This window comes from Emydura macquarii, unplaced genomic scaffold (assembly GCF_026122565.2).
Source record: "Emydura macquarii macquarii isolate MOO-44397 ecotype Brisbane River unplaced genomic scaffold, CSIRO-AGI_Emac_v2 contig_1477, whole genome shotgun sequence".
Taxonomy (NCBI): domain Eukaryota; kingdom Metazoa; phylum Chordata; order Testudines; family Chelidae; genus Emydura; species Emydura macquarii.
In genome coordinates, this window is record NW_027131614.1 from 6,158,664 (window position 1) to 6,186,354 (window position 27,691).

Genomic DNA, 27,691 nt, shown 5'->3' on the forward strand with positions numbered 1-27,691 from the left:
TTATAGAAGCTGTATAAGTTGAACTGATTTAGCTGGGGGGAGAGGTATATACTCTGGAAGGTAGGGATAGGATACAGGAGGACCTAACCAAACTGGAGGATTGGGCCAAAAGAAATCTAATGAGGTTCAACAAAGAAAAGTGCAGAGTCCTCCACTTAGGAAGGAAGAATCCCATGCACAGCTATAGACTGGGGACTGACGAGTTGGCAGCAGTTCTGCAGAAAAGGACCTGGGGGTAACAGTGGATAAAAAGCTGGATATGAGTCAGCAGTGTGCCCTGGTTGTCAAGAAGGCTAATAGCATATTGGGCTGCATTAGGAGGAGCATTGCCAGCAGGTCACGGGAAGTGATTATTCCCCTCTATTCGGCATTGGTAAGGCCGCATTTAGAGTATTGTGTCCAGTTTTGGGCCCCCCAATACAAAAAGGATGTAGACAAGTTGGAGAGAGTGCAGCGGAGGGCAACAAAAATGATTAGGGGGCTGGAGCACAGGACTTATGAGGAGAGGCTAAGGAAACTGGGCTTATTTAGTCTGCAAAAGAGAAGAATGAGGGGGGATTTGATAGCAGCCTTTAAGTACCTGAAAGGGGGTTCCAGGTTAGGATGGGGCTAGGCTGTTCTCGACGGTGGCAGATGACAGAACAAGGAGCAACGGTCTCAAGTTGCAGTTGGGGAGGTCTAGGTTGGACATTAGGAAAAAGTTTTTCATTAGGAGGGTAGTGAAGCACTGGAATGGGTTACCTAGGGAGGTGGTGGAATCTCCATCTTTAGAGGTTTTTAAGCCGAGGCTTGCCAGAGCCCTGGCTGGGATGATATAGCTGAGGTTAGTCCTGCTTTGAGCAGAGGGTTGGACTAGATGACCTCCTGAGGTCCCTTCCAACTCTAATATTCTATGATTCTATGATTCTATATCTTTAAATTGATGAGGGATCCAGGAAACTGGCTAATAAAGAGCTTTGAAAGGGCTTTTCTGTACTGTCTCTCTCTGCCTTTGACCAACTCTAAAGCACTTAATATTTTCCACCAATATCCCCCAGAACCAAATTGATCAAATTAAGGACTGTATGTTTTAGGGACCCAATAAAAATGTACTGAATTATAAGAACAGCTAATAGTGCAGAATTTATAGTGATAGTGAGACTTACATTTACAATAAAGCAAAGAATCTGTCTTCAAAAGAAGTAGATATTTGACTTTACTATAAAAATTATACAGGTAATAATAATAAAAAAAAATCATTGTTGAGGGATTTGTTAAAACCAGATCAAGGGACTCAGCTTTTAGTGAATTTATTTTGAACCTTTTGAAGCAGACATTGCACATTTTTACATTTTAATGAGTGAACTAAAAACATATATTTCAAAGAAAACAGCACTCATAAATTACATTTATGACACATGAGGTTGATGACTGCTGTGCAGGGAGCACGGAGTAATGGTGCTAATATGCACTCTAGCTTGATATTCTCAGTTCCCAACATGCTCTAATTCCACACTACAAATCTTTAAATGGCAGTTATATTTTAATTAATGTGATTATGTGCTGCCATTAGCAAACCCTCCCCCAGCACATTGCTCCCGCCAAACCCATGAATGCCAGTAAACCATTAACATAAAAGGGCTGTTTGCTTATTAAATTCATCTACACAAATAGGCAAGGGTTGCAATTGTTGATTTGCCATTGAAAGAACAGAATGTGAACGAGTTGCACGGTAGCTGGCAGTTGCAATTATCGAGTGTAATTAAGTCTAATTTATAAGCCCCCCTCAAATGAGAAAGTAACAATTTTTGTTAATTAACAAGAGCATTTGTAAAACTCGTTAACTCCATCATTCACCTCTGCCTGGATAGATGGAAGCATGTGGTTATTGGTGGGACATGTTGCATATGTGTGTTTGTACAATAATCTGTTTGGAAGGTCTAATGATTGAAATGGGAGATAGAAATGGATGTTATATTACAGTGAAAAGAAGATCTACTGTTTTCATTTATCTTTACAGCAATGTAAGTGCTTTGTCATTATCTTGCACATACGGTTTCATTATTCTGATACAGCACTCTGTTACATTGCCTCATACCATCATCCCTACAAGCCTGCGGGGTACAAGAGCACTTATCTTTCCTGATGACTGTTGAATCATTTAAAACAAGTTATTAGTGAAACAATTAAAATGATATTGGTTCACAATTGTATTTATAGCTGGCAGGCATAATGAAACATTCTGAACAGCAGTTGGGGGTTCTCTGAATGGATAGAAAATGCTGTTAATCAGAGACAAGAGAAACCTCTAAAGAAAAACTAAATTGCAAGAACACATTAATTGTATTGGAACATTTCATTTAATTGAGAACAAAGGGAAGGTAAAAATCATATTATCAATGTTTCATGAACATGAAGGAATAGGAAAATTACTATGTCATTTGTCACATATCTTCTGTCGGAAATGAAAATTAAAAAGGCAGTATTTAACGTTTACAGGAGCAGGCCAAATACATCATGTTATTACACATTTTGTTTTTCACTGGGATTGCAAAAAATGAAGGGAATAAGGATTTTTTTTTTTCCTAAAAAGTGAGTGAATAAGCAATAATCAGAGTTACACTTTGCTAGTCATCCATGTAAGGGAGCAGAAGATCTGTGCTGTCCTGTCCATTCATTGAAGTCTTAAGAAATTGCCACTTTAAAAGCAGCTATGGAAAATGTGTAAATGACACAGCACATGTCATCTTTTTCCTTTTTCTTATTTTTTAGGGAAAAGGTGATGGTTAATGTAGTAGAATTTTAATGCTTTTGAAAAGGAGGAACTAATAGTACTGGTTAATAACAGGCATATTTTGCCTGATCCAGTGACCACAGTGAATAGAGAAAACTCTGTTCTGAGAAAGAACTGGGCCTGACTCTCATTGATAGTAAGGACCTTAAAGTGGTTATAAATGTATGTAATTTACATACACTTTAAGACTCTTCATCCTGCCAGAGTGGGGTAAAGAGATTTACTATAAATGAGAATCAGGCTCACTGACTTCGATGGCCATTGGATAAATACATCTTAATGCTATCCCCCACATCACCAGATCTCTACTAGTTCTGGGCCTCATCTGAATGGAGATTTGTCAATTGTATCAAATCATATGGTGGTTTTATGACTGTCCACTGGGACTATACTGAGATCATCGTATTTATTTTGCACATGATTTTGTCCATACTAAAACATATGCATATGAAATGCTGAGTGCTTTAAACTGCTAAATCAAAATTTGAGTTCAGTACTGTTTTTACATGGCATGTATCAGAACACATTTCTAAAATAAATGTTTACAGTAAGAGATAAATTATGAAAAATTGCTTTACAGAATTTGGTATGCAGCTAGGTGAACATAAGAACGGCCATACTGGGTCAAAGCAATGGTCCATCTAGCCCAGAATCCTGTCTTCTGACAGTGGCCAATGCCAGGTGCTTCAGAGGGAATGAATAGAATGGGTAATCATCATGTGATCCATTCTGTTGCCTGTTCCCAGCCTCTGACAAACAGTAATTCCTGCCTATCCTTGCTAATAGCCATTGATGAACCTATCCTCCAGGAACTTATCTAGTTTGTTTTTTTTAACCCTGTTATAGTCTTGGCCTTCACCACATCCTCCAACAAGGAGTTCCACAGATTGACTTTGTGTTGTGTGAAGAAGTATTTCCTTTTCTTCATTTTAAAGCTGCTGGCTATTAATTTCATTTGGTGACCCCTAGTTTTTTGTGTTATGAGAAGTAAATAACATTTCCTTTTTCCACACCAGTCATGATTTTATAGACTTCTATCATGACGGCCCTTAGTCATATCTTTTCCAAGTTAAAAAGTCACAGGCATATTAATCTCTCCTCATATGGAAACTTTTCCATATACCCCTAATCATTTTAGTTGACCTTTTCTGTACATTTTCCAATTCTAATATATCTTTTTTGAGATGGGGTGTTCAAGATGTGGACATACCATGGATTTATAAAGAGGCAATACGATATTTTCTGTCTTATTATCTATCCCTTTCGTAATGATTCCCAGCATTCTGTTAGGTTTTTTTTACTGCTGCTGCACATTGAATGGATGTTTTCAAAGAACTATCTACAATGAGTCCAAGATCTCTTTCTTGAGTGATAACAGCTAACTTAAAACCCATCATTTTATGTATAGTTTGGATGATGTTTTCCAATGTGCATTACCTTGCATTTATCAACATTGAATTTCATCTGCCATTTTGTTGCCCCATCACCCAGTTTTGTGAGATCCCTTTGTAACTCTTCACAGTCTGCTTTTGACTGAAGTATCTTAAGTAGTTATGTGTCATCTGCACATTTTGCCACCTCACTCTTTCCCCATTTTTCCAGATCATTTATGAATATGTTGAAAAGTACTGGCCCCAGAACAGACCACTGGGGGATACTACTATTTACCTTTCTGCATTTTGAAGACTGACCATTTATTCCTACACTTCGTTTCCTATCTTTTAACCAGTTACTGATCCAGGAGAGGACCTTCCCTCTTATCCCATTACTGCTTACTTTGGCTAAGAGCCTTTGGTGAGGGACCTTGTCAAAGGCTTTCTGAAAATCTAAGTACACTATATCCACTGGATCACCCTTGTCCACATGCTTGTTGAGCCCCTCAAAGAATTCTAGTAGATTGGTGAGGCATGATTTCCCTTTACCAAAACCATGTTGATTCTTCCACAACAAATCATATTAATCTATATGTGTGATAATTCTGTTCTTTACTATAGTTTCTACCTATTTACCTGGTACTGAAGTTAGGCTTACCAACCCATAATTGCTGGGATTGCCTCTGAAGCCTTTTTTAAAAATTGGCATCATATTAGCTATCCTCCAGTCATCTGATACAGAAGATGATTTAAATGATAGTTTACATACCATACTTAGTAGTTCTGCAATTTCACATTTGAAGTCCTTCAGAACTGTTGGGTGGATACCATCTGGTCCTGGTGACTTATTACTGTTTAATTTATCAATTTGTGCCAAAACCTCCTCCAATGACACTTCAATCTGGGACAGTTCCTTAGATTTGTTACCTAAAAAGTATGGCTCAGGTTTGGGAATCTCCCTCACATCCTCAGCCATGAAGACCAATGCAAAGAATTCATTAAGTTTCTCCACAATAACCTTATCTTCCTTGAATGCTCCTTTAGCATCTCGATTGTGGCTCCACTGATTGTTTAGCAGTCTTCCCACTCCTGATGTACTTAAAAAAAATTGCTGTTATTTTTTAAGTCTGGCTAGATGTTCATCAGATTCTTTGATGATGATGTAAAGAGATGGTCTAGAGTAAAAAGAAAGACAGCTGTAATTTAATGTATTTATAATGTGGATAATTATTCTTGCGCCCTATTTATAGTGGTAGGCAGTAACATATCACAAGAATGATGACTTGGCTAAGGGAAAGGTGGATAGGCTTTAGTGTTAAATATTATAGGTTGTGTCCAATAAGATATTTCAGATGGGATTTTAAGAGAGGGAGTGGCTCTATTCTTGGAGGAAGGAACAGATTTCTAGATCAATGGAGCAGCAGTCGTGAAAGTGGCATCCGATTCAAACATAGTGAGGAGAGTGCAGAAAGGAGAGGGGAAACAGCATAGAATTTTATGAAATCAAAGAGGTAGGGAGGCAAATAGGTCTGTGAAGTGTATTGAAAACTACAGGGCAGTTTTGAGCTGGATTAAAAGTCAATGGGAAGCCAATGAAGGTGATGGAAGATTAGGGGGTGATTAGATGTGAGATATTAATATAGTTGCAGCATTTTGTGTTCTCTGAAGTTCAGAAAATATACATTTAAGTGCTCTCTGAAATGAGCGTTTCAGTAGCAAAGAAGGGAAGTGATATAGGAATGTGTAAGGTATTTCAATAAAGCTGAGTTATAAGGGAAATTCTGGCAATGTTCTTGAATACTTGATAGTTAGGCACTTCCATCAACATTTTCTTTGACTGTACATTTAAAAGATGAATACAAAATTTCAAGCCTTGATTGAAAAATTGAGGTCTGAATCAATGAAAATGATCAAGGGGATTAAAAAGATTAAAAATTCTTTTTTTTTTCTTGAAGCATTAATTGACAGGAAATTATAGAAGTGTTGTTGAAGAGAGTAGAATAGGTACCAAGTGCTATCATTTCTCTTGGAGATGGCTGGTCAGAAATTCTAGGTCTTTGTCTTCAGCAGACAGTGAGCTTGGCTTTTCTACAGTTCCTAATAAACTGCAAGTTTAAGGAATGTCGCCAACTCTCTAGATGCCAGAAGGTCAGGTTGAGTACATGGTTGCAATTCTTCAATGATAGAAAGCTGTTGGTACAGAAACAAGAAAAAGACACAAGACTAGATACATTTGTTTTATAATTTTCTGCAGATTTAAAAGGTCTCAAATTAGATGTAGTCATATTATTGTTGAGAATATTTTTATCCGATTTGGCCTGTCAAATTTGGCCTGTCAGATAGGCTCATGCACACATGAATACCCAGTTTTGCATGGATAAAACCTACTCAAACAAACAAACAAAAATTCACAGACAAGTGAAGAAAGAGCATTAGCAAAATCTACTCTTGGATTTAGCAAAAATGTTCATGGAATTTAAATTCTATTAATTCCTCAGGTTCTATCTCTGTTTATTTATCTGCCAGGCAAGGGAGTCTGTTTTCAGAAAAACAAATTTTAAATGTGAAGATTGCTTTTTTCTGTTACAAAAATATAAGGCAAAATGCCAGAAATTTCCCATTGCAAGTGGAAATGATGGAAAGTCATAAATTCACTAATTTTGATGCTGGATGTAAATTTTCTTGCACTGATTTAGTCAGAAAGCCACCTTTCATCTTAGCTGCCATTTTTCTCATTGTAACTCCATTTGTAGTAAATATCTTATTGAAATCTACCAGGACAGTTCTTCCTCCCCCATCCAGTGGTCTTGTAAAAGCAAGGCCTGGAGACCTGATTCCTCCCTGCACTGGTGCTGAGCTAGGCACAGGACCTAAGGGAGAGATATAAGTCACCTTGGTGCTCTGGCTGTTTTTTACCAATTCAATCTCCAGCACAGGAAAGAGCAGCACCGAGGGCTGCCCTAATGCATGTCCTAACCCTATGATCCAATAGGCCAGGGGTGGCCAAACTTACTGACCCACAAGACCCTCCCCCCTGCTGGGCAGAATCCTCTAGTCCCACCACCCTGCCACAGGGCAGAAGCTCCGAGCTCCCCACCCCAGTCTGGTAGGCGGAGAATGGGGGTGGGGATAGAAGGCTCTGTGAGCTGCACTTTAACTGTAAAAGAGTTGCATGCGGCTCACGAGCCACAGTTTGGTCACCCCTGCTATAGGCCATGCTGATAATTGGGGATATCCACTGCATAGAAATGGCCTGGCCACACCCCTTCCCCCCAACTTTGACATGCCCAGAGTTGCCTGTGGAGGTTGGTGCAGAGTTGGTTGTATCAGCTCTGCATCTTCTAGAAAGGCTACTTGAGTCAGGGTTTTTTCTCCAGAAGGACCGTAGAACTGCTTTACAGCCATTTTGTGCAGCACTCCAGATGATGGAGAAAGCTCAGCTCAGTACTCCACAGCAATCTCTGATACATAACAGAATGCTAGTCCACAAGTGTTCCCAATCTCACTGGCCCAAAACACAAGAAATCTATATTTGTTCCCAAATCCCCTTCTTTTAAGAGGAGGAAGTTTATAGTGCCAGCTGTCATCAGGCCAAGCAACCTCAGATACAAATGTTTGTTGTTTATTTAGGACAGGAAAGGGTCTGACATTAACAGGAAACCCTCTATGTCCTGATAATTCTGTAAAAATAGGCAAGTGCTATAAACAACATAATGTGGCACTATATTTCATATTTTTAAACAGAAATAATAAAAAGACTACCGATAGGATTATACTTTGATTGCTGTTTACCACAATATTCCATTACCATGGCACCTACTTGGAATATTTCTAAGGCAGTTGGATAAAAAGAAACTGCCTCTGTATGCTTACACTGTAACAGAATAGCTCAGGACATTTTTAAATGTATACGACGCTGAAGTTTGACTGAGAGGAGGAAGCCTCTTGTGCTCCAAAACCAGTCTGGGTGTTTTATATTACCCCCTGTTAGAATATTGTGCTGCAATCATTCAGTGCAATTGGAAAGAAATCTTATACTTCAACACTACTCGGCAGTGTTAAGAAGGTGCAGCGAAGCTGAATTACCTCCCATAGCCAAGCAGTAAAGCATGCTTTCCTGTCTGATACATGGTGACAGAATGCTCCCTAAATCACCCCTACTCTGGTCTATTGTCTCTGCTGAAGTAACCAGGTTGGTGGGAGCCTAAATCTTAGCATGCCACAACTGGACTTTGTTCAACTGGAGAAAAGCTAACATATAATAACCACTGGGAACTGATAGGTTTTACTTATACAGGAATGACTCCCAGCCACTGCTTTAACTCCAGTGACTTTATTCTCCCACACATAAGACTAAGAAGGAACTTGGCTAGTCAGAGCCAAGAGTTTTCTGAATTTTGGTTGGCAAGGTTGTGAGCTACTGAGAGAACATGAATCCTGGGGCGGGAGGCCAGCTGTTATCGCAGATGCACATCCCTGCTGCTCAGTAAATATCGTACTTTATATGACGTGTGCTTTATAAGAAAATTTCTCCAGATAACTACACCTGATCACAAATACCTCTCTTTGTTTCTCTGTCTGATAAAATCCTGCAATGTGAAGAGAGTGTTTACTGTTGCTTATGCCTCAATTAGAAGTGCACGATCTCAGAATTTAACAAAGCCATTGCTAAGATCCTTGCTGAATCAAACCTTTTCTCTTGGAACTCCCATCCACTGACAGGTAAGTTCAGAAGATTAAAAGGAATGTGCCTGTTTTCAGCAGTCAGAGCGTTTCTTCAAAGCAACTCTTTCTGCATGTGGATCTGTTACATATATGCCCTGCTAACCCTGTTTTAAGAGCATATCTTAACCTTTGACAGGGATTTTGAGAACAACAGTAGCCTCTACTGTTTTGACAGACTGACCTTGTTCAAGTGCCTTTCTGGAACTTACATTCAGTACAAAATGTTTGGGCTAATTTGTTTTATTCACATGTTGTATCTAAGTCAACCTGGCTAGCATATTCTGCATCACTTTGTACAATAATATGCACTATTTTAGATGGTAAATGGTATGCCCAAGATTTATCAAATAATAATTTGCATTTGTAACATTCTGGATATGGGAACATCATGCTGTCTAACCAACTACTAATATAACTCACTCATAAAGCAGATAATCAGTTATAAAGCAAGAGAATAAAATATTTTCATTCTCTAGGACCAATATACTGTAGTACCTTTGTCCTCCTCCAACCAGTAGTAACTATGTGATGCTTTCACACATGTCCACCTTGTTTATATTATAATTTCTACTCTTATAGGGGGGGAAATCTGATTCCCAAACCAAAATATAGCAATAAACACCAATAAGAAAAAAAAAAAAAAAAAGGCTGACTTGGCCTGCAATATACTCCTTGCCTTTCTATAAATCCTGTGTGGATGTGGATGATTTGATTTACTTTCCATATCAAAAGCAATATCTTTCCTAAGGCAATATTAGAATAGTTTTTAATGATAACAGACTGTGTAGTGATGACTTTTTTATATATAAATTTAATGATTTTTACCGTAGGCCCTGTTATTTGAAAACCTATATGAAATCAAATGAATGCTAGCTAAATACCCCCTACTATAGGTGAATGTGAATTTTAAAGAGATAGTGTCTTAATTGCACAGATTGCATCTACTGAATATGGTGATGACAAGTTTAAGAGAGAATAACATTTCAGGATTAATGCCTTAAATTAACAATCCACAACCTTATAGGCTGAATTGCAGTTTATCTTGTTAAAGATAGTCAAAGTTAGTATTCAGAGATCCTTCTTACATTTTCCAGGGTCTCTTGGCCTTATTAATTCAAATCTTACTTTCAATGTATGCATGTAGCCAAGATAATTATTAGAAGGAGAGATCAAAGCAAGCATATTATAGTCCTATTCCATTTTCTGCTGATGTGAGTGATCTGCCTCTTCTTTGATGTTGTATGCTTCTACAGTGAAAGTACAGAGGATAAAAATACTACACCATGTAATCTGGCATTTATCCCATGAGAGCAGAATTCCAAATTGTGACACATGTCAAGAAGTTAAAAAAAAAAACTTGAAAGAGCTCTATGCTTTATGAAGCGACATACTCTGCATTTAAACACCATCAAACATCATTTTCCATTACAAATTTAGTTCCCAATATAAAATTCAAAGAATTTCTGTAACTTTAGTCAAAGAAAATGACAGCAATACTTTATAAAATAGCTACCATATTTACTATTAGTTACTCTAAGACTGCAGCTTAGCTTTATTCGAACCAAATTCTTTAAATCAGAGAGGGGTTAGAAAACACAAAAATAATGCCGTTGTACAAGCACAGACGCATCTCATGTACAACCTTAGTTCGGTCATTGCCAGCTTGTTCTAGTTCAAGTTGGCAGGGCCCAAGCCTAATTTTTTCGGGCCCAGTACAAACTTGTAACACATGCCCTCCCCCCCACACATACCACAATCCCTAACCCCATACATACAATCTCATGAGCCATGAACATTTTTTTCCTCATGGTAATGGGTGTTGCAGTCTGGGCTGGGCCCCCCAGGGCTTCTGGGCCACAGTAAAGTGTACCCTTTTTCCCTTCCATGTGCGGGCCCTGCAGGTTGGTGCTTTTGAACCCTGTGTCAGCTTCTGTAACGGGGCTGGGTGCTTCCAAACGCTGAACCCATAAACACTGCAAAGCAGAAACAACAAGCCAGTTGGACTACTCATGTGAGTAAGGTGATTTGACTCCCTCTAATTTACTGTGTATTTAAAAAATCCATAGCCCCACATTTCTTTGACAAAGGTCTGTCATAGTATCAGAATCTACTGAAAGCTGAACTAGCCTTATTTCTGCTACTGCAGCATAGCAGTTGATTATTTCAGATTATAAAGAACACAAAGAATGTCTGCTGCTTTAGCATAACATCTGGCTTTCCTTGCTTTAGTGGAAAATGTCAGAAGTCTTTGGACATTCAGAGACTGTATCCTGCACCACTGAAATCAGTGGGAGTTTTGCCATTTACTTCAATGGGTACAGGATCAAGACCTGTGATTTTAATGTCCACAGTATTGTACCTAGATATGAGAGAACCAGTTCAGATAAAATAAGTACTTTGCCAGACCTTCATCCCCAAATTACAGCTGACACCACACAGAACCCTTTTTGAGGTTTGAAAAGTGTGCTTAATTTTTCTCATTATTTTTGGACACCTTTTATGCACTTCTGACTTCCATAGGGAGCAGAAGCAGAAATGTAAGGAAAAAAAAGTTTGCTCTGCTGTTCTTGTTTTCCTGGCCTTACTAGGAGCAAGAAGTAGCAGAATTCTCCCCAGATGACCTATGGCAATAGGATTTCTAGTTTATTTTTGCAGATTTGAGAGGTTTGCATAATTTGGGCAAACTACAAACTTCGAAAAAGCAGCTGAACTTCTGAGAACGTATTCAAGCTGAACTCCAAACTGATTGAATTTCACCTGTTACTAATAATATCTTACTTATCAGAAACCGGTCTCCGTTTCTCTGACCCCATCATTCAAGAGAGGTATGCTCCTTATCTGTTGCTTTCTAGCTTCTCAGATATTTTCAGGCCTCTGGCTCTTCACAGTTCTTTCCCTCATGAACTAGGCAGGTTGGAAATGTTTGTATAATTTTTTTCCTTAGCTTTTCTTGGCACTTTTGCTAGAGACTGAGGGCCATAGCTTTAGCCCTGGCTATTATAAAGCTGCCTCAGAGGGACAGCCAAGGATTCCCCTGACACAGACCTGTCAATAGAAGGTGACTACCATCAAATCTGTAACCACAGAATCCTCTTCAACTCAGTATTACATTTGGATACCTAAGTAGCCTGAGGGGCAAGAAACACCCACTCCCAAACTACATTTGGCCAGGAGAGTGCAGATAATTCTTTCAGAGGCTGATCTGGCCACAGTGATCCACACTTCTTTAACTTCTAAGCTTGATTTTTGCAATTCTATGTACCTGAAAATGTGGCAGCCTTCTAGTTGACAACACAGGTCACCAAAAACATATCACCCTGATACACATACCTCTGCATTGGTACCCCATTGAACACAGAGTCCAGCTCAAGGCTGCTGTTTTGCTGAGTTAGTAAGGAATTTTCCATCTGAATGATTCTCCAGTGGAAAATTCACTATCTGAAAAATCAAAATTTTCTGTAGTGAAATTTAAATTTTGCCAGAGGATTACAATTTTCTGTCAGAAAATCATTCCCGGCTCTGCAGCAACCCTGTTCCTCATCAGCCTTCCTAGTAGACTGCTCTGGTGCCATGGCTTCTGGGATCCCAGCTCCTTGGCAGCTCAGATTAACCCTGGAAGTGCTGGCTCCAAAGCTCCCAAGCTCATTTAGCTGCCCAGGTCCCAGGCTTCATGCAGCCTGGCTCCTCCACCTGACAGGCTTCTGGGTCTCCGAGCAGCTCAGGGAGCATCATAAACATTTCGGAAAGCTTAAGATGAAATGTCATTCTGACTGTTTTGAAAATAAATTTTTAGAATTCCCATGTAATGAGAAATTTCAATTTTTCATTCAGTTTCAGAACTATTTTGCAGAATTTCCCATGAAATGGGACTTCCAATTTCTAGCCAGTGCCATGGTTTTGATTTTCAAATCCCCACATAGACGCTAAGCCCTGTTTAGGTACCTGAGAGGCAGTTGCTCCCTCTGCTCCCCAACCTCCCATGATGACTATATTCCTTTAGAACAATAAAGCAAAGATACTTGTGAGTGCAAGAAAGAGACCTTTCATGGGAGCTGGTCTGATGTTATGGAAATCAGTCAGGTGAAATAAGAATGACCGCTAATATTTGACCACATTCAGAACTAATGGCAAATCCGAACTATTCTCCTATGCTTACCACAGCACTCTACTCACACACTTTTATTTTCTCTTTCTTCTATATTCTCTCTCTTTCTCTCTCACACACACACAGTCTGCCCCCTGCTGGCAGGGAAGGAAGAAAGAGTGAGAGAGAGAGAGAGAGTTGCTATTTTTCTTTTAGTCTCAGGAGGTGCTTAAAGACTACATTAATAGTCTAGCAACTGAATAGATAAATAACACTTTGCAGCTCAAATTCTGTGTGCAATGCCGGCAGAGCTACACCATGGATAATTTGAGCCACAAGGGTTAAACGTTCAGTCCTGTCAGTCAGGTACAGCACTATATTGGGGAGGTGTAGACTCACACAACCCCAGTGTGTGAAGAGTTCTTGGATTCATTGGCCTGTAAGGGGAACACATCTCCTTCTACACCTCTTCATGCTGAGCTGAATTCTCCTCGACAGCATGCCTGGACAGCACCATGGCCCACCTTTATCTGAACCTTCAGGGTGCCATATGCCCCAGGACTGCACGGAGTGAATGGTCCCTGGACTCCTTGGAGTGTACAGGACTGTAGTTGTATCCAGATGTTGTGCAAGACTCTGGGGGCTTTTTGCAGCTTCCTTACTTTGAGCACCTGTCATGCCACCAAACTTAATATGGTCCTAAATAATTTATCTAAGAGAATACAGTAAGCAAATGGTAGAGCAGGATTTAGAACTTAAGAGTTCTTGGCTCCAATTCCAATACCAATTTTAAAAGGGCAATGTTATATTGTATTTTTTCCTTTAATGTTATGAAAAATGTCTTGCATGCATGCATGTGCTTTCTCAACCTATGAATACAATACAATGTGTATTGCTGCATGAAGGGAGGCCTTCTCTGAAGAGTGAACAGAATTCAGAGAAAAGGGGTGAAGAAGATGCAGATATTTCTGTTCCTTCACATTCCCTTCTACAAGTGAATGTGTGTTATTTAAAAATTAGGATGGGGAAAATTGTGATTTTTGCCAGCAGGACTGACCATGTAACCAGAGCTAGAACATGCCTTAGCCACATAGTAATGGATTCTCAGAACAGCAAAAAAGATGATTTCACCAGTGAAACTATTGGAGCTTTAAATGTGAGTTGCTTGTATCCTGCTGAGGAGAATAGGACTTGTGAAAAAATGTAGCTTTCTTGGAAGACTTTTTACCTCAGAGATACCAGAGTTTCCAGCTCTACCACAGACTTTTTGTGTGACCTTGGCAAATCACCTTATTATCCAATGCCTCATTTCTCCATCCTTCCCTACCACAGAAGGCTGTTGTGAGGATACATTTGTTAATGTTTACAAGGTGTTCACATACTATAATGATAGGGGAACCTTATATGTATCTGAAGAGAAACCCCTTAAAACTTTGTTAATCTGTTAAACAGTTTTTGTTTTGTTTTGCATTTAATAAAGCTTTACTCTAAGTTGTCTAATGAAGAGAAGCCATTCGCAAAATCCTAGCCTTCTTGGGAAGTATCTATCGAGGCAATGACATCACATCTAGTGCCACTCACTTATCTGCAGGTAGCCAAATTCTGTCCTTACATTAAGACATGCAGTTTCCAGTGAAGAGAAGTGGAGTTGCACACATGCCTTTCATAGAAGAAATTAAACAACAGCATTTATACAGAGAGGATTTCACTTTATAAAGGGTATTTAATAATACATATAAAGTCCTGAACAATTCTGGTTTTGGGGGAGCCTTGAGCTGCATCCCATGTTGAGAGCTACTGCCATGCTGGGGTTGATAGAGGCGCAGAGGAACACACTTAACTATAAAAATATGTATTCCTTACTTTTCCTGAGTAAACTCCTCAGATACCTACATAAATGGTGCATAAAGCTTTCATGAATCAGGCCTAAGGCTACACATTTAAGTGGTCCCTACTGTATTCAAATATAAACAGTTGCACAGTGTATTAAGAACTGCAATAATAGCAAAATAGCTATAAAATATTAGCATGATTTTATTTTTATTTTATGGCTTCTTGACTAGCCTGACTACTGATTTTTAGGAAATAACTAAAATGCCAGTTAAACATTATATGCATGGAGGATGGAGGTGGGGAGGAGGGAAGTGGGAAGATACTTATAGCTTTTACTTCCGTCGATGATACTGAAAGAAAGCTTCAGAGATAATGTCTGAATCCTGGTTATATTGAATATATTTCACATACAGTCCTCCTACTTATCAATTAATTCAACTTCCTTCCTCATCAATTCTCCCCCCTCTTAGTGCTGATGGTTTTATGACCTAGACCCAGGCGATACCCTTAGGCAGTCCATCTGATAATTGACACATTTTCTAACACAGTATAGTGATGCCCAAGTCAGTGCTTTCAGGCCGTGTCTTCAGCTTATTGGAGTCTGCAGCAGGGACTCCTTTTATCCCTCATACATCAGAATACACTGACAGCTCTCCCAAGCAGGGACGAAGCAGATCTCTCCCTCAGGAAAATGTATGCAAACACCTCTGGAACATTGTATTCGTTGCTAGGCATCACGATGGTGACATCTTTATGATAAACATGGTATGCAGAAGAAGGTCTAATAAAAGAATAACAAATTATTATATCCAGAGGGCAATTTTACAAGATTAACTGGTGTAATAAATTATCGCTGTAGTTGGAATACTGTGTTACCTTTTAAGGTATTTCATAGCAGAGACTAAATGAACCAACCTATAAAAACACAGAATGCATAGCAGAAAATAATAAACCCATACTTACATTTTTTTAAACTAGTCATGATACCAGTGTGTGGTATTTGGCTTGTTGCATGGTATCTTCAGCAAGTGCTTGCTGTAAAATAGGATTATGCATTCAATTCATGCCACAATGATTATGGTTAGCATTATTTTTTATACTGCTGCTGGACGTTCAGTACCATTGCAATCTACATAATATCAATTTGAACAAAAGCCTGTAGCATTTTATTTCTAAAACTATTTTCATACATAAAACATTACAAAGAAAATGCCAGAAGCCAAATATCTTTCATACTAATTATCAAATATTTTGATTTTTTTTCTTTATGTGCTTTATATATATATATATATATATATATATATATATATATATATATGAAAGAGTCACTTCTTTCTCTCCCCCTCTCTCCATAGTTTTCTGAATATTAAAAATGTGTTCAATTCCAGATTTCACCTTTTTAATATTTAAGGATATCATTTTAAACTAATAATTTATGCCTTTTATTTTAATCTGTGCCTTGCATTTTAGTCCAGATAGGTGGAAAATAGAACCTCTCTTTTGTGAATATGAGGGAATATCCAATGTGCTGTTCTGTGCTATTTTTACACTAAGACATCCATGAACATTTGGATTTACATTTCATTTGTAAATGAACAAGACACATGTTTCTCTGTGGTTATTCCAGTCAGAATCCCGAGATTTCCCACAACCCATAAAAGACAGAGCCCACATCTGGAGTTCAAAGGCTGGGGCTGTATTACAATTTATCATAAAGTCTCATATGTTACTCTAACATAATACATTAACAGGATAACACAGCTTCACATTTGTAAGCTGTAACCCATTTGTAGCTGATTAGGAGGTCATATTGTTCCAGCTCCACCAATTTGGTATAAAATGCTTTCTTAACTAAAGTCACCCAATCCCTTCACTTATAAAAATACAGACACTAAACTGGGCACTCCCTAGTGGTTTTAGACAAAAGTCCCTTTGAAAGTTCTTCTGTACAAGCCCTCTCCTACCCTCTGATGGTATGTGTTGCTATTCCCTCCCTTGAATGTAAGTACAGTGTGATGAACCATAGTCTTCCATAACTCACTGACTTCTGTGGAGATGACATAGGACAACCAATGCAATGGCCCCAAAGAACCATCCTTTCACAATACTGTTCCTATGGGAAGAAGAGAATCTCAGTGTCATCAATTTCCACAGTAGCATGTTCCAATAGATTAGTCACGTAATTTTATAATTACATATAGCCTTAATCCATAGCTGGATTATTGTTTTGTCAGCTTTATTATAACTGGACCTGCACATACTTTACTCACATATGGTAGTGCCCAAAAACTGCTAGCAGGTTTCCAGACATTCAAGAAGGGACAGTCCCTTCCCTTAGAAGCTCAAAATCTAAGGACAAGCAGGTAGATGTTAGGGGAAGAGGAACAACCCATAGGCTCTTTGAATGTACATGTCAACATGATTTGCTGTAGTCAGCAGATGAGCTTAAATATGGACAGAGTATTGAGTTTGCAAATGAGCTCAGAGAGGTTGCACCATGCATAGGGGCAGTACGGAAGAAGGCACAGAAATGTTTGTATGAAAATCTGCCAAAGGGTCCATCTATCTAGGTGCATATAGAGCCTCCATGACTATAGGGTCCAAGAGTTTCACAAACTGTAATTTTTGTTTTCATAGTACCCCTGTGTGTTAAGGACGTAGTATCATCTAGATTTTGTCAATGGGAACCTGAGACCTAAAGAGGGTAGTTGACTTGCCCAGGGTCACACTAGAAGGAAGTCTGTGTCAGAGATGGAAGTTGAACCCGGATGTCTTGAAATACAGTCCATTGCTTTGACCACAAGACTAGGCGCAGCAATGCCTGAGAAGGGAGAATGGGGGTGTTGCAACATGAGATGAAGTAGGTACATGCAAAATTATATAGATCTTTCAAGATGCTGACAAGTCTTTTAAATTTGATGCAGTAGCAGATGAGGAACAAGTGGAGGGATTCAAAATCTGAAGGGACATGATCAGAATCACAGGCAAGGAAGGTGATATTTTGAATGGACTGAATGAGGACTACATGGTTATTTAGAAGGCCAGAGATTAGAAGGTTACAGTCACTGAAGTGATCTTTAAGGGTCTGAATATGATTTTTAGCTGTGGAAATGGATGTATCATCGAGATGCTGAAGAGGAAAATGTGGCAGAATTCAGAAAGGACTTGGATGTGTGAGGCAAGGGAAAGAGAGCTGCTGGATTCTCAGAACTCCCTGCCCTGTGTTTCTTCTTGCTTAGGACAGGGAGAAGTACCTGATTACTCATCCTTGGTCCTAGCTCATAGCAATAGACAAAATTTGAGGCATCCATTTGAATATATGAATATTAGAGCTGGTCAGAAAGTTTTGGACAAAATGTTGGGTTGATTTTTTTTTAAGATGCCTATTTGTCAAAACCAAAATTGTTCATAGGACTGGACAAATTTCCCATTTCAAAAAATCCTGAAAAGTAAAAGGTTTGAAATTGTCAAAATATCCCATTTGGACATTATCTAAACAAAAAGTTCCATTTTGGGGTCAAATTGACTTTTTGTTTCAAAATTTAAATGAATGTACAGTAAAATAAAAGTCAAAGTCAAAACAAAGGATTTTACAATTATCAAAACAAAAAGTTTCAATCAACCCAGTCTGAACTTTTTTTTTTTTTTACTTTGGCTTTTTGTTTCCTGGAATTTTTTCAGTTTTCAGCTTGAAAGAATTTAAAAAAAAAAACCCACACAAAAATTCTCACAAGATGGAAAACTGTTTCTTGCCCAGCTCTTGCACCCATCTTTGTGTTATCCAAGAAATGTAATATTCAGTTCATCCCTCTCTAATGGGTTTCTTATTTTTATACAAAACAGGAATTGTACTAATACCAAAATATCCCTACCTTGAAAAGCCTACACACCCCAGCACCATCTAATGCCATATAATCTTCACAGAGGAAAGCCCACACATCAGTATGATCTAATGCTGAAATATACCATACCAAAAATTCCACAAACTATTGTGTTTTCATGCCAAAATATCCCTATCTCAAAAATCCCAAATGCCAGTAACCTTTTTAGTGGAGATTTTAAAGATCATATGATTTCCAAAGAAATTTGTAATTTAAGAAGTAATTGGCTCTTGGCTGCAATTATGTTATCTGTATGCTTATGAAATTGATTGCATGACCATACTGATTGTGAGATCTACTTTTAGGATAATGACAAAAACTCTATTTAGGATCTATGGATTTTACTTATTCACAGAGAAAACTAGCTGCACAAGTAAGTTATTCACACAAAGAGGAAGGTGGCTGGAGAAGGCAGCAAAATGTGTTTTGCATGTAAAACAAGTGCGGTGTATAAGGCAAATGGACTTTTTATTCAATACATAGTACTTGGAACATAGATCTGAGGAGATATTTGCACAGGATCTTTATCTCAAAGATACAAAGGGGAGGAAATTCCTCACAATCAACAGCCATTCAAAGGAAAATTACTTCCAGGAAGAAAAGGTAGCTCATCAGCAGATCTCTTATCAACTCCACAGGCAGTTTCTTGCACACAGAAGCTACTGTCATAGTGAAGCCAGCCTAGAGGTTTGGGAAGAAGCCAGTCACCAAACTAATGTAAAAGCTTGTATTGGAAAAACATATACTGGAGACATTAATCTGTACCCTGGAATAGTCAAATGTGCCCTATACATTGAACACATCGAACAAGACAGAAGGATGCACAAACAACTTCACCTGAAGCAGGAGACATCACTAGCTCTGTGCTGTTATTCAATATACACAGGATCTAGTACCAGTAATGATTCACCAATGACCATCATACCAAAAAATAAAGAGTTATTCAACAAAATCTGAACTTCTCAGACAAGTGTGGAATTTTTCAGTCTCTAAATTTGCACAGAGCAAGGACAGGAATAACCTAGAGATCTTGAGCCTGTACAACAGAGGAGCAGAATGTTACATGGATTAGTGCAAGGTAAAAATTAGACTATAGAGTCTGGACTCAGTGAAAAGGTGATGTAGAGTGGAGTTTCATCAACACATTGATGATACTGCAGTCCAAAACATCTCATAAATTTTTGTGGTGACTTGAATGGTGGGGGGTTGACTTTGGGACCGTGTATGTCATAGATGTTCAACTACTGTACAGAGCTGCCCTGTGGGACATTTCAGAAAGGAGAAGAGACGACTCAGTAAGGAGCCACTTTATCATCTCACACAAACTCATGCAGCCAAGTCTACAATTGCTCCCACATAAGTGATCAACCTAGTCTAAGTCTGATTAATCTTATCTGAGATATACATTGAAAGGCAGTTCCTTGCAATGGAAACACTAGACTCTGTAATCATGTTGGACAGTCCAAGTTAATCAACTGCTCGCAGATTGGAATAGTGTCAGTGGTTTAAGTTTTACAGAAGCTATAACTGAGGAGAAGCGTCTTCTGCCACCAAGACTCCAGCCATTTCCTCTGCTAATTTACTTCTTGTAGGTCACCTATGTACCATGTTGATCTGTCGGGCTGATTGGGAGGAAGGGAGCCCAAATCCAGGTGCCATTGTGTCAGTGGTTATGAACAGAACATTGTTATAATGTCCAGCTGGACTGTTGTCAGGGTGGCACAATGGCTAAACAGTAAATTTCTCCAGATTATTCTGGAAACTCTCAGCTTCTGTTCAGTCTCTGAAAATAGATCATAATGATAAGTTCATTCATCTGACAGGAATGAGAAGCTCTGGAGCGGTTGATGATCTGAGCATGACTGATGAATATTTGAACAATCGCTTTATGCAATCTCAGATGTAGACTACGTCCAGAATTGAGTCAGAAATTACCTGGGTTATTCTCATAATTGCCATGGAGACCAACAGATCTCATACAAATGCCAAAGAAGTATTGCCCAGATCCAGGCATTTTCACAACTCTAATACCAGGCCTAATAAAAAGGAATTTCAGCAAGTGGGAAAACCCTTCATAAATTCTTCTTTTCCTGAGAATCACATAACAGGTATATCATTCAAGTGAATTCTTCCTCGGGATGAGGTCTTATCTCCATCTGAAATGGGGTGTAAAAGGTACAGCCAACCTCCCTCCCTGGCAAGACACAGCTGAATCTGCATAAGGCCAGCGGAATCATTCAGCCTGGTTTCAGTAGCAAGGGCAAGGTCAGATGATTCATCTGTGGTTCCAATTATGTAAATACTAGATTTCTCCAGTTTCATTTCCAGCACAATGTCATTAATTTCAATGTCCAATATGTATGGAAGACCTTTTCTTTTCCGCATTTACCTCTATTACATTTTCTCCTGTTTTCTTCTTTTTTCTTTTATCCTTTTTAACAAATCAGGGTTACCTAAACCCATACAAAATAGCCAGAAAATTCTTTTATACTACTTATTTTCAAATGACTTTATTCACTCTTCCACATTCTTTTGTGCTGAGTTGTTTATACCTTTTAATCAGACTTGGGTTTTTGCATAACCTCACATTTAATGTTATCTGTGTACTCCTCCTATGCAATACTTCTCCAATAAACATCTGGTTTCATGCATGTCGGATGCTTGGTAGTTCTGTAAAATATCTATGGCAAATGATTTCCAGGGCTTTCCCTTAAGGTTAGCCATTTGCAAACAGTACTTCAACACTTGATTAAAACATTCTATTTTCCAATTGGCCTGAGGGAAATAAAAGGAAGAGTGTCCATGCTTAATACCCTCTTTTTTTTCCCCAAAAATCCTGCAGACATGAACTAAGGTCTGTTATCAGAGTCTAGTTTTCAGATTTCCTTCATGACTGAAAATTGTTAATAAGAACTAGATTACTGGTGTTGAAGTAACTTGGTAAGTAAAGGCTACTTCCAGTCATTTGCTGAACTTATTAGCTGTAAGAACATAGCAGCCTGCCGATGCTGTTTCAGCAGGCTCGACTATGTCAATGTTAATCATTTTGTATGCAGAATCAGGTAACAGAGGAACTTGATGCAACTGTGCCACACTTGTTACACATGGTTTGTCTTGCAGCTGGCAAGTACCCCAGAATTTAACAGAACTTTCACATTGTGAATACATCCCTGGTTAGTAGAGATCTTGAAGTCTTGTTTGGTTCTGACAACTCACAATCTCCCAGTCTCATAGCTCCTCAGCAGCTTGGATTTCCCAGGGTTCCAGGGTTATGGGGCAGCCAGCCTGGTGGACTTTCCCCAGTGTTGAAGACCATAGGGCTTCCTGGGCTTGTGGCTCCACATCCAGGATCTGTGACTCCAGGGCAGCTTGCCAGTAGGACTGCTTCTGACACAGGGACCCCAAGATATAAAGCTCTGGAGCAGTTTTCCAGGCAGACTGCCCTTATTCAGGACAAAAAGAATTAAAAAACTCTGAAATTTTCCCAGCAAACTCTACCACAAATCGGTTAGTGAGCAGACTGTAAGGTACATTCAAATAACCTAAAGTAAATGCCATATACTATGCTTCAGTTGCTAAAATAGATCAGACCATAGAATATTTTCATTCATCCTTCAGAAGTGTGCTTGATGCAAAAAATCTTATCTGTCAGAATCTTAGTGAATACTGCACACGTTCTACAGACTGGAGCGTCTGTAGTTAAATTGGACAAAGTACAATAGACTAAAAGCTCTTCAAGGAATGAATTGTTCTTAGTTGTGTCTAGTTTTGAGAACAATGCTGGCACTTATTAACAAATAAATACATAGGGTTTTTTAGAAATTTGATATTTAATTGCCTCAGAACTAGACTTGGTAGCATTTGTCTAGGAGTAACTAGAGATTGCATGTAATAATGTCACTAGGGATTCCATAACTGTTGTGTAATTCTGAATGAACATGACAGAATGAGGAAAGTCGCAGAGGAGAACATAGTGGTTACAACCGCTTGTTTGGGTGCCCACGTGACTGCTAGCAAGTGGCCAGGGATCAGAGTTTCTGTCTCTGTCAGAAATCACACCTCCTCAAAATAAAATTTCATCTGTTTATATTACCACGTGGAAATACTGTTTCAACTCCTCCTTATGTACACAGTCAAACGTAGATCTCTGATTTTCTTCATACTTTTTTCATTTGTATGCACTATTAAATCCTTCAGTAACAACAGCCCCCAAATCGCATTGCAAAATCAGTGACTTCCTCTTTTGGCAGCACTACATGAAGATACAAATCCAGAGGCATAAAGAAACACTGTGAAAGTATCTCTGACTTCCTATTGGAGAGGTCTAGAAAACGTATTACCAGTAAAAATCCAAGAACTTAACAGGTTTCATAAAAGGATTGGACATTTCTACAGCTTATGAGAACATTCAGAGTTACATAATTCAAAAGAGTTTTAAAAAATAATAAATCCCCAAGCTTCAATGCATAAACCAAACTCTAACTGATGGGGGTTAGGATGAAACGTTCTCTATGATCAGATTATTCCACAACTGCCTTCTGAGGATTTCTTGCACCTTCATCTGAAGCACCTACTATTGACTGCTTTCAGAGATATAACATTGGACTAGATCGACCACTGCTCTGATTAGAAGTGGGAATTTCTGTTTTCCTGTGTACCAGTACTCAATGATATGAATGCTACAAAACTAAAGTTGCAAACATTTTATGCCCTTACAACTGCAACAATGCTTCTTCTATGTGTGGGAATGCATGGTTTATTAGGCTTGCATAGTTCAGACACATAAAAACCACCTGTCATTTTTCTTGGTAATAAGAACCAGAAACACCTATTCTGAGGAGCCAGTTCATTCTATGATGCCATTCTTTTTTAGCTTTTGTAGCTCCTAGGACACAGCTTCTTCCACAGACAAAGTCAAACATGAGAGTTTCCGTGTGTGAGAACCACATACTTTCTGGGTTTTGCTTGATGCACAAATGTAGTTGCACACTCCAATGTCGGGCTCTGTGCCGCCTGCCACAATGGAGACAGAGGTTAAACAAGTAGGTTTATTCAGTTCTGGTGGGGAAGAAACATATCCATTAACAACTTGAAGGAATAAAGCAGTAAAAAGGCCCAGTTCAAGAATAAGAGTGTCAGTTTTCACAACACTGAACTCTGCAGGTGTACTAAGAGAGTCATGTGTCACTAATGCATTAAGATAGCCAAGCACAGGGGTTGCTTCCTTCAAGTCTCCAAAAGTAGTTTGGGTTCTATTCCCTCTGAAAATATTGCAGATGCAGGCAGAATTGACACAGCTGAACTGGTGTTGCACAGTCTAGTAGCAGTTCAGTAGAGTGAGACTATCCCCCAGAGAACTAATGTCCCAGGGTGTAAGTGCCATTGTAGAAAGGCATTTCATGAACAAAATGAACTGAACTGCGTTTATCCACACTAAGGACTAGAGCTAGGAGAATAGCACTACACATCAATCACAAACATTTTAACAAATCAGAAACTGAATTTCAATTTACCAGGTTCAGACACACATTCATGGCACATGAATACCAGGCCAATGGCCAAAATTTGTTTCAGGTTTAAATTACATTAATTTCAAGCAGACTTGGAAGCAGTGTAGCAGCTACCTTAGAATTTCTTCTGAGAAGTTTGTTTGAGTGAAGGAATAGGCAGCATAGACAAAAAAGAGAAAATTGGGGAGAGAATGGGGTGGGAGCGATGGAGGATGAGAATGAGGGAGACCAGAAAGGAAGGAAGAAAAAGAGGGATGATATGGAAGAGGAGAGACAGGGCTGGGACTGGGAAGATCCAAGCCCCAGGAGTGCCATTTATCTAAAAATTGTTAATGACCTCTGCTGGCATCATGTGGAAAGTGTGGTGCTATCCATAATATATATATATTGAATACTCTAGTTATCATGCTGGAAGTAAGTCACAGGCAAGTTTAGAAATAGAACACATTGGTTAGTATTTATGTATAGCCAATGCCAACATCTTCTATGTCCTACAAAAAAAAATACTAGTACCTATCTGCACTGTAGTTTGATACAGTGTGTTCGAATTATGCTGAGTATTATGTTTGAAATTACTCTGATATTTCAAATAGTAATCAACAAATTTCCAAGTACATTTTATTATGGATGACTATTCAAAACCTCATATAATTATCAAAATTTTATCTGAGCAATTTTGAAGGTACTCCTTCAGTGCCAACCCTTCACTTCTTGATTTGTGCATCCTCCCTATCCCAATCACTGTGATCCCCCTATCCTTTCATTTCTATCTTCTATAGTATTATCTCCTTCCCTCTTTCAAAAATCCTGGAATATATCACTGTCTCTTCAATTCTCCTTGTTTCCCTGCCCTACTTCCCTCTTGTCCCACTACTCTCTTACACAAATACACACCTCCTGGAACAGCTTTCCCCTACATAATTATCAGATCAGATTGTAGCATATCCATGAAATGATAATGGTTTGGATAGTTAACAATTTTTAAAAGTATACTGAGGTAAATTTACTGCAAATGAAAAGTGCCATATGGACAGTATGAGAGACTAAAATTATCTGGGGCATGGTCAACCCACGAAATTGTATATGTTCATTTCCAATTGAGTTCACTAAAGGTTGAGCATATGCAACTGTCAGATACCCCCATTCAGCAAGTTACTCAAATATGTGTGTGACGTATGTCAATGAGACAACTCACATAAGAACATAAGAATGGCCATACTAAGTCAAATCAATGGTTCATCTAATCAGGAATCGGTCTTCTGACAAAGGTTGGTGCCACAATCTTCAGAGAGAATGAACAGAGCAAGGCAATTATTGAATGATCCATCCCCTCTCATCCAGTCTCAGCTTCTGGCAGTCAGAGGCTTAGGAACACCCAGAGAACGGGGTTGCATTTCTGACTGTCTTGGTTAATAGCCACTAATGGATCTATCCTCCATGAACGTATCTAATTCTTTTTTGAACTCAGTTATATGTTTGAACTTCTCAACATCCCCTGGCAACGAGCTCCGCAGGTTGACTGCATTGTGTGAAGAAGTAGTTCCTTTTGTTTGTTTTCAACCTGCTGCCTATTAATTTCAATGGGTGATCCCTGGTTCTTATGTTATGCGAAGGGGTAAATAACACTTATTCACTTTCTCAACACCGTTCATGATTTTATAGACTTCTATCATATCCCCATTTGGATGTCTTTTTTCTAAACTGAGCAGTTCCAGTCGTTTTAATCTCTCCTCATAAGGAAGCTGTGTCATATCCCTAATCATTTTTCTAGACTTTTTCCAATTCTAATATATATATTTTTAGATGGGGTGACCAGAACTGCACACCGTATTCAAGGTGTGGGAGTACCCTAGGTTTACATAGTGGCATTATAATATTTACCATTTTATTGTCTGTCTCTTTCATAATGGTTCCTAACATTGTGTTTGGTTTTTTTTACCGCCACTGCACATGGAGCAAATGTTTTCAGAAAACTATCAACAATGACTCCAAGACTCTCTTTCTTGAGTGGTAACAGTTAATTTAGACCCCGTCATTTTGTAGGCATAGTTGGAACTATGTTTTCCAGTTTGCACTGCTTTGCACTTATCAACACTGAATGTTATCTGCCATTTTGTTGCCCATTCATCCAGTTGTGTGAGATTCCTTTGTAACTCTTCTCAATCAGCTTTGGAATTAACTGTCTTGAGTAATTTTGTATCATCAGCAAATTTTGCCACCTCACTGTTCACCCCCTTTGCCAAATCATTTATGAATATGTTGAACAGCACTGGTTGGGGACCCTGCTATTTACCTCTCCCCATTATGAAAACTGACCATTAATTCCTGCCCTCTGTTTCCTATCTTTTAACCAGGCACTGATCCATGAGAGGACCTTCTCTATTATACCAGGACTGTTTCGTTTACTTAAGAGCCTTTGGTGAGGGACCTTGTGTAAGGCTTTCTGAAAGTCCAAGTTCATACATAAGTCATACATGTGCTCAAATACTTTGCTGAATCAGGGCCAGGATGATCATGCTTCTGTTCACAGAATATGGATGGCACAGATTTTTTTTTAAATGAGAACTCTGTAATGCAATTCATTTAAATCCAGATTTCAAAAGTGCTCATTTCCCATAGTTGGGGTCAAACTTTTGGGAAAGTTCAGTTACCATTTGGTAACTAAATGAAGTTGTCAGATGGTTAATGGGAGCAGCTGGATGCTGAGCATGTTGAAAATTTGGCCACTTCTGTTACGTGCATAAATGGAAACTGTTGGGTGTTGAACTCTTTTGAAAATCTGTACCATAAGCAATTTGTTATTGTTATTACTACTCTTTCTTGAATTATTTTGATTATGTTGTCAACGAACAGCACTGTTATCACTCTGCTCAGACCAGAACATTTTCACATATTCTACATTTTGATTAGAATACATTTGGCCTAATTAGAAATGTGAAATCAGGATGGATGATGGCAACCCTAGAACCTCACTTCAAACAACCTTACAGGCATTTCAGGAAGAGGTCAAAGAAATAAACTACAACTCATTAGCCTGAGGCTATGAATGATCTACCAACCATACAGAAAATTGGCAGCCTTTCTGCCTTTCGTCCTCAAGGAGTCTGTGTATTAAACTAATTGTTAAATATAGCAAACAGACTGGTAGGGAATTTGGAGACTATTTTTGCATGTGTAAAATAATGGGGTCGATATGGATTTAATGGAAATACTATCTTTATATGCTTTCCAAATGTGCAAGCATTTACATGCTTCATGAAAAATCCTCAATTTTTACATAACTTCAGCTTTGAAATGTTCTAGAGTAAACTTCCTAATTGGAGTAAATTTATATATATATATACATTCTTAACAGGGAAGAAATGTGGTATAAAAAGTACTTTTAAAGATTTTCAGATTGTTTTGCTGGTTTATACTGAATAACACTAGCATTGTTTGTTACATGACAATCTAAAACATTGCTAAGCAACATATATATATGTTAGAAAGCTGAACAAACTGAGCTATTTTCA